Raw genomic sequence first — 9,371 nt, forward strand, 5'->3', positions numbered from 1 at the left:
AAAAAATTAGTTTACTTGCATTTACTTTATCTAGTTTGCTTTATTTACTACTTGCTAAAATGGCCAACCCCGAAAATACTAAGTTGTGTGACTTCACTAGCACAAATAATAATGATTTCTTATGCACACCTATTGCTCCACCTGCTACTACAGCTGAATTCTTTGAAATTAAACCTCGCTTTACCGAATCTTATCATGAGAGAGCAATTTTCCGGTGTTAGTTCTCGATGATGCTCGCTGCCCATCTCAATAATTTTGTTGAACTATGTGAAATGCAAAAGTATAAATATGTAGATGGTGACATTATAAAATTAAAATTATTTCCTTTCTCATTAAGAGGAAGAGCTAAAGATTGGTTGCTATCTCTCGCCTAAGAATAGTATTGATTCCTGGACTAAATGCAAGGATGCTTTTATTGGTAGATATTATCCCCCTGCTAAAATTATATCTTTGAGGAGTAGCATAATGAATTTTAAACAATTGGATAATGAACATGTTGCTCAAGCTTGGGAAAGAATGAAATCTCTGGTTAAAAATTGCCCAACCCATGGACTCGACTACTTGGATGATCATCCAAACTTTCTATGCAGGACTAAATTTTTCTTCGCGGAATTTATTGGATTCAGCTGCTGGAGGTACCTTTATGTCCATCACTCTTGGTGAAGCAACAAAGCTCCTTGATAATATGATGATTAATTACTCTGAATGGCACACGGAAAGAGCTCCACAAGGTAAGAAGGTAAATTCTGTTGAAGAATCCTCTTCCTTGAATGATAAGGTTGATGCTATTATGTCTATGCTTGCGAATGATAGGACTAATGTTGATCCTAATAATGTTCCATTAGCTTCATTGGTTGCCCAAGAAGAACATGTTGATGTAAACTTCATTAAAAATAATAATTTCAACAACAATGCTTATCGGAACAATTCTAGTAATAACTATATGCCATATCCTTATAATAATGGTAACGGTTATGCTAATTCTTTTGGGAATTCTTACAACAATAATAGGAATACACCCCCTGGACTTGAAGCTATGCTTAAAGAATTTATTAGTACACAAACTGCCTTTAACAAATCTGTTGAAGAAAAGCTCAATAAAATTGATATTCTTGCTTCTAGAGTTGATAGTCTTGCCTCTGATGTTGATCTTTTGAAATCGAAAGTTATGCCTAATAGGGATATTGAAAATAAAATTGTTACTACAGCAAATGCCATCCAAGTTAGAATTAATGAGAATATAAGATTAATGGCTGAACTGCGTGCTAGGTGGGATAGAGAAAAAAATGAAAAACTAGCTAAAAAGGAAAATGTAGCTAAAGTTTGGACTATTACCACCACTAGCAATGCTAATGATTCACATGTTGCTGCACCTCCTACTATCAATGGTAAAATAATTGGTGTTGGCAATGCTTCTACTCCTAGTGCAAAGCGCGCAAAATTACCTGAAACTGCTAAAACTGCTGAAATTTTTCCAACCTTGGGGATGATAATCCCATTGCTTTAAATTGTAATGATTTAGATTTTGATGATTGCCACATCTCTGAAGTTATAAAGTTCTTGCAAAAACTTGCTAAAAGTCCCAATGCTAGTGCTATAAACTTGGCTTTCACAAAACATATTACAAATGCTCTCATAAAAGCTAGAGAAGAGAAACTAAAACTTGAAACTTTTATTCCTAGAAAGCTAGAGGATGGTTGGGAGCCCATCATTAAAATGAGGGTTAAAGATTTTGATTGTAATGCTTTATGTGATCTTGGTGCAAGTATTTCTGTTATGCCTAAAAAAGTCTATGATATGCTTGACTTGCCACCATTGAAAAACTGTTATCTGGATGTTAATCTCACTGATAATGCTAAAAAGAAACCTTTGGGGAAAGTTGATAATGTTCATATTATGGTTAACAATAACCTTGTCCCCGTTGATTTTGTTGTCTTGGATATTGAATGCAATGCATCTTGCCCCATTATATTGGGAAGACCTTTTCTTCGAACCGTTGGTGCTACTATTGATATGAAGGAAGGTAATATTAAATATCAATTTCCTCTCAAGAAAGGTATGGAACACTTCCCTAGAAAGAGAATGAAGTTACCTTATGATTCTATTATTAGAACAAATTATGATGTTGATGTTTCGTCTCTTGATGTTACTTGAGTTACACTTTCTGCGCCTAGCTGAAAGGCGTTAAAGAAAAGCGCTTATGGGAGACAACCCATGTTTTTACTACAGTATTTTTGTTTTATATTTGAGTCTTGGAAGTTGTTTACTACTGTAGCAACCTCTCCTTATCTTAGTTTTGAGTTTTGTTGTGCCAAGTAAAGTCTTTGATAGTAAAGTAAGTACTAGATTTGGATTACTGCGCAGTTCCAGATTTCTTTGCTGTCACGAATCTGGGTCTACCTACCTGTAGGTAGCTCAGAAAATTAAGCCAATTTACGTGCATGATCCTCGGATATGTACGCAACTTTCATTCGATTTGAGCATTTTCATTTGAGCAAGTCTGGTGGCCTAATAAAATCCATCTTTACGGACTGTTCTGTTTTGACAGATTCTGCCTTTTATTTCGCATTGCCTCTTTTGCTATGTTGGATGAATTTCTTTGATCCATTAATGTCCAGTAGCTTTATGCAATGTCCAGAAGTGTTAAGAATGATTGTGTCATCTCTGAACATGTGAATTTTTATTATGCACTAACCCTCTAATGAGTTGTTTCGAGTTTGGTGTGGAGGAAGTTTTCAAGGATCAAGAGAGGAGTATGATGCAATATGATCAAGGAGAGTGAAAGCTCTAAGCTTGGGGATGCCCCGGTGGTTCACCCCTGCATATTATAAGAAGACTCAAGCGTTTAAGCTTGGGGATGCCCAAGGCATCCCCTTCTTCATCGACAACATTATCAGGTTCCTCCCCTGAAACTATATTTTTATTCCGTCACATCTTATGCACTTTGCTTGGAGCGTCGGTTTGTTTTTGTTTTTTGTTTTGTTTGAATAAAATAGATCCTAGCATTCACTTTGTGGGAGAGAGACACGCTCCGCTGTAGCATATGGACAAGTATGTCCTTAGGCTTTACTCATAGTATTCATGGCGAAGTTTCTTCTTCGTTAAATTGTTATATGGTTGGAATTGGAAAATGCTACATGTAGTAATTCTAAAATGTCTTGGATAATTTGATACTTGGCAATTGTTGTGCTCATGTTTAAGCTCTTGCATCATATACTTTGCACTCATTAATGAAGAAATACTTAGAGCTTGCTAATTTGGTTAGCATATTTGGTTTCTCTAGAGTCTAGATAACATCTAGTATTGAGTTTTGAACAACAAGGAAGACGGTGTAGAGTCTTATAATGTTTACAATATGTCTTTTATGTGAGTTTTGCTGCACCGGTTCATCCTTGTGTTTGTTTCAAATAACCTTGCTAGCCTAAACCTTGTATCGAGAGGGAATACTTCTCATGCATCCAAAATACTTGAGCCAACCACTATGCCATTTGTGTCCACCATACCTACCTACTACATGGTATTTTTCCGCCATTCCAAAGTAAATTGCTTGAGTGCTACCTTTAAAATTCCATCATTCACCTTTGCAATATATAGCTCATGGGACAAATAGCTTAAAAACTATTGTGGTATTGAATATGTACTTATGCACTTTATCTCTTATTAAGTTGCTTGTTGTGCGATAACCATGCTTCGGGGACGCCATCAACTATTCTTTGTTGAATATCATGTGAGTTGCTATGCATGTCCGTCTTGTCTCGAAGTAAGAGAGATCTACCACCTTTATGGTTGGAGCATGCATATTGTTAGAGAAGAACATTGGGCCGCTAACTAAAGCCATGAATCATGGTGGAAGTTTCAGTTTTGGACATATATCCTCAATCTCATATGAGAATAATAATTGTTGCCACATGCTTATGAATTAAAGAGGAGTCCATTATCTGTTGTCCATGTTGTCCCGGTATGGATGTCTAAGTTGAGAATAATCAAAAGCGAGAAATCCAAAATGCGAGCTTTCTCCTTAGACCTTTGTACTGAGCGGCATGGAGGTACCCCATTGTGACACTTGGTTAAAACATGTGCATTGCAAAGATCCGGTAGTCCAAGCTAATTAGGACAAGGTGCGGGCACTATTAGTATACTATGCATGAGGCTTGCAACTTGTAAGATATAACTTTCATAACTCATATGCTTTATTACTACCGTTGACAAAATTGTTTCATGTTTTCAAAATAAAAGCTCTAGCACAAATATAGCAATCGATGCTTTCCTCTTTGAAGGACCATTCTTTTTACTTTTATGTTGAGTCAGCTTCACCTATCTCTCTCCACCTCAAGAAGCAAACACTTGTGTGAACTGTGCATTGATTCCTACATACTTGCATATTGCACTTGTTATATTACTCTATGTTGACAATTATCCATGAGATATACATGTTACAAGTTGAAAGCAACCGCTGAAACTTAATCTTCCTTTGTGTTGCTTCAATACCTTTACTTTGATTTATTGCTTTATGAGTTAACTCTTATGCAAGACTTATTGATGCTTGTCTTGAAGTACTATTCATGAAAAGTCTTTGCTTTATGATTCACTTGTTTACTCATGTCATTACCATTGTTTTGATCGCTACATCCACTACATATGTTTACAAATAGTATGATCAAGGTTATGATGGCATGTCACTTCGAAATTATCTTTGTTATTGCTTTACCCGCTCGGGACGAGCGTAACTAAGCTTGGGGATGCTTGATACGTCTCCGACGTATCGATAATTTCTTATGTTCTATGCCATATTATTGATGATACCTACATGTTTTATGCACACTTTATGTCATATTCGTGCATTTTCCGGAACTAACCTATTAACAAGATGCCGAAGTGCCGCTTGTCGTTTTCCGCTGTTTTTGGTTTCGTAAATCCTAGTAACGAAATATTCTCGGAATTGGACGAAACGAAGACCCAGGGGCCTATTTTGCCACGAACCTTCCGGAAGACCGAAGAGCATACGAGTGGGGCCACGAGGTGGCCAAACCACAAGGCGGCGCGGCCAAGGAGGGGCCCGCGCCGCCCGTGGTGTGGGCCCCTCGTCGCCCCCCGACTCGCCCTTCCGCCTACTTAAAGCCTCCGTCGCAAAACCCCCGATGCGAAAAACCACGATACGGAAAACCTTACCGAGACGCCGCCGCCGCCAATCCCATCTCGGGGATTCTCGGAGATCTCCTCCGGCACCCTGCCGGAGAGGGAATTCATCTCCCGGAGGACTCTACACCGCCATGGTCGCCTCCGGAGTGATGAGTGAGTAGTTCACCCCTGGACTATGGGTCCATAGCAGTAGCTAGATGGTTGTCTTCCCTCATTGTGCTTCATTGTTGGATCTTGTGAGCTGCCTAACATGATCAAGATCATCTATCCGTAATACTCTATGTTATGTTTGTCGGGATCCGATGGATAGAGAATACCATGTTATGTTAATTATCAAGTTATTGCATATGTGTTGTTTATGATCTTGCATGCTCTCCGTTATTAGTAGAGGCTCGGCCAAGTTGATGCTAGTAACTCCAAGAGGGAGTATTTATGCTCGATAGTGGGTTCATGCCCGCATTGACACCTGGGACGAGTGACGTAAAGTTCTAAGGTTGTGTCTGTGCCGTTGCCACTAGGGATAAAACATTGATGCTATGTCCGAGGATGTAGTTATTGATTACATTACGCACCATACTTAATGCAATTGTCCGTTGCTTTGCAACTTAATACCGGAGGGGGTTCGGACGATAACCTCGAAGGTGGACTTTTTAGGCATAGATGCAGTTGGATGGCGGTCTATGTACTTTGTCGTAATGCCCAATTAAATCTCACTATACTTATCATGACATGTATGTGCATTGTTATGCCCTCTCTATTTGTCAATTGCCCGACTGTAATTTGTTCACCCAACCTGCTATTATCTTATGGGAGAGACACCTCTAGTGAACTGTGGACCCCGGTCCATTCTTTTAATACTCGAAATACAAATCTGTTGCAATACTTGTTTTACTATTTTCTCTCGCAAACAATCATCTTCCACACAATACGGTTAATCCTTTGTTACAAGCAAGCCGGTGAGATTGACAACCTCACTCGTTTCGTTGGGGCAAAGTACTTTGGTTGTGTTGTGCAGGTTCCACGTTGGCGCCGAATCCCTGGTGTTGCGCCGCACTACATCCCGCCTCCATCAACCTTCAACGTGCTTCTTGGCTCCTCCTGGTTCGATAAACCTTGGTTTCTTTCTGAGGGAAAACTTGCTGCTGTGCGCATCATACCTTCCTCTTGGGGTTGCCCAACGAACGTGTGAAATACACGCCATCAGTGCTCGGCGCGGCGCGCGGGCAGGTGTACCTGCACACCGGGTGCGACCAGAAGATCGTGCACTTTTGTTTCGTCCGGAAAAAGGTGGTCCACGCCTCGTAGTTGTCGGGAAGAAGCGCGGCTCCGCGCACTGCTCCTCACTGAGAGTGACGAGCACCGGCATCGCCCCCTCCAGACGACTGATGTCTACGGGTGCTTCTATTCTTGTAGACAGTGTTGGGCCTCCAAGAGCAGAGGTTTGTAGAACAGCAGCAAGTTTCCCTTAAGTGGATCACCCAAGGTTTATCGAACTCAGGGAGGAAGAGGTCAAAGATATCCCTCTCATGCAACCCTGCAACCACAAAGCAAGAAGTCTCTTGTGTCCCCAACACACCTAATAGGTGCACTAGTTCGGCGAAGAGATAGTGAAATACAGGTGGTATGAATAAATGCGAGCGAGAGCAACGGCACTGTGAAAAGTGCTTTGCCAGGCGTGCAGTTGATGGTAGTAATATTGCAGGAAGTAAAGATGCAATAGAAACGAGTAAACAAACAGCGATAGCAGATATTTAGGAACAAGGCCTAGGGATCATACTTTCACTAGTGGACACTCTCAACATTGATCACATAACAGAATAAATAGATAGATGCTAGACTCTACACCCTCTTGCTGGATGATGAACACCACTAACTGTGTAGGATTACACGAACCCTCAATGCCGGAGTTAACAAGCTCCACAGTATTCAATGTTCATATTTAAATAACCTTAGAGTGCATGACAGATCAACATAACCAAACCAAGTACTAACATAGCATGCACACTCGTCACCTTCACACTACGAAAGGAGGAATAGATCACATCAATACTATCATAGCAATAGTTAACTTCATAATCTACAAGAGATCACAATCATAGCCTACGCCAAGTACTACACGATGCACACACTCGTCACCATTACACCGTGCAGGGAGGAATAAACTACTTTAATAACATCACTAGAGTAGCACACAGATAAATTGTGATACAAAACACATTGCAATCATAAAGGGATATAAATAAGCACTTCACTATGCCATTCATAACAGTGAATAAGTATTCTGTGAAATATAGCCTAAGAGACCCACACGGTGCATACACTGTCACCTTTACACACGTGGGACAAGGAGTCTCCGGAGATCACATAAGTAAAACCCACTTGACTAGCATAATGACATCTAGATTACAAGCATCATCATATGAATCTCAATCATGTAAGGCAGCTCATGAGATTATTGTATTGAAGCACATAGGAGAGAGATTAACCACATAGCTACCGGTACAGCCCCGAGCCTCGATGGAGAACTACTCCCTCCTCATGGGAGACAGCAGCGTTGATGAAGATGGCGGTGGTGTCGACGGAGAAGCCTTCCGGGGGCACTTCCCCGTCCCGGCGGCGTGCCGGAACAGAGACTCCTGTCCCCCAGATCTTGGCTTCGCGATGGCGGCGGCTCTGGAAGGTTTTCTCTGGTTTCGTCGAACGTGGTAGGGTTTTCGCGACGGAGGCTTTAAGTAGGCGGAAGGGCGGAGTCGGAGGCCTGACAGGGGGGCCACACACTAGGGCGGCGCGGGCCCCCCCTTGGCCGCGCCGCCTTACTGTGTCGGCGCCCCGTGGCCCCACTTCGTCTCCCCTCCGGTCTTCTGGAAGCTTCGTGCAAAAATAGGAACTTGGGCGTTGATTTCGTCCAATTCCGAGAATATTTCCTTACTAGGATTTCTGAAACCAAAAACAACGAAAACGAGAACCGGCACTTCGGCATCTCGTCAATAGGTTAGTTCCGGAAAACGCATAATAATGACATAAAGTATGCATAAAACATGTAGATATCATCAATAATGTGGCATGGAACATAAGAAATTATCGATACGTCGGAGACGTATCAGCATCCCCAAGCTTAGTTCTTGCTCGTCCCGAGCAGGTAAACGATAACAAAGATAATTTCTGGAGTGACATGCCATCATAACCTTGATCATACTATTGTAAGCATATGTAATGAATGCAGCGATCAAAACAATGGTAATGACATAAGTAAACAACTGAATCATAAAGCAAAGACTTTTCATGAATAGTACTTTCAAGACAAGCATCAATAAGTCTTGCATAAGAGTTAACTCATAAAGCAATAATTCAAAGTAAAGGCATTGAAGCAACACAATGGAAGATTAAGTTTCAGCGGTTTCTTTCAACTTATAACATGTATATCTCATGGATATTGTCAACATAGAGTAATATAACAAGTGCAATATGCAAGTATGTTGGAATCAATGCACAGTTCACACAAGTGTTTGCTTCTTAAGGTGGAGAGAGATAGGTGAACTGACTCAACATAAAAGTAAAAGAAAGGTCCTTCAAAGAGGAAAGCATCGATTGCTATATTTGTGCTAGAGCTTTGGTTTTGAAAACATGAAACAATTTTGTCAACGGTAGTAATAAAGCATATGTATCATGTAAATTATATCTTACAAGTTGCAAGCCTCATGCATAGTATACTAATAGTGCCCGCACCTTGTCCTAATTAGCTTGGACTACCAAGATCATCGCAATACACATGTTTTAACCAAGTGTCACAAAGGGGTACCTCCATGCCGCCTGTACAAAGGTCTAAGGAGAAAGCTCGCATTTTGGATTTCTCGCTTTTGATTATTCTCAACTTAGACATCCATACCGGGACAACATGGACAACAGATAATGGACTCCTCTTTAATGCATAAGCATGTAGCAACAATTAATGTTCTCATATGAGATTGAGGATATATGTCCAAAACTCGAAACTTCCACCATGATTCATGGCTTTAGTTAGCGGCCCAATGTTCTTCTCTAACAATATGCATGCTCTAACCAATAAAGTGGTAGATCTCCCTTACTTCAGACAAGACGGACATGCATATCAACTCACATGATATTCAACAAAGAGTAGTTGATGGCGTCCCCAGAAACATGGTTATCGCACAACAAGCAACTTAATAAAAGATAAAGTGCATAAGTACATATTCAATACCACAATAATTTTT

The sequence above is a fragment of the Lolium rigidum genome, chromosome 3 (assembly GCF_022539505.1).
Source record: "Lolium rigidum isolate FL_2022 chromosome 3, APGP_CSIRO_Lrig_0.1, whole genome shotgun sequence".
Lineage (NCBI taxonomy): Eukaryota > Viridiplantae > Streptophyta > Magnoliopsida > Poales > Poaceae > Lolium > Lolium rigidum.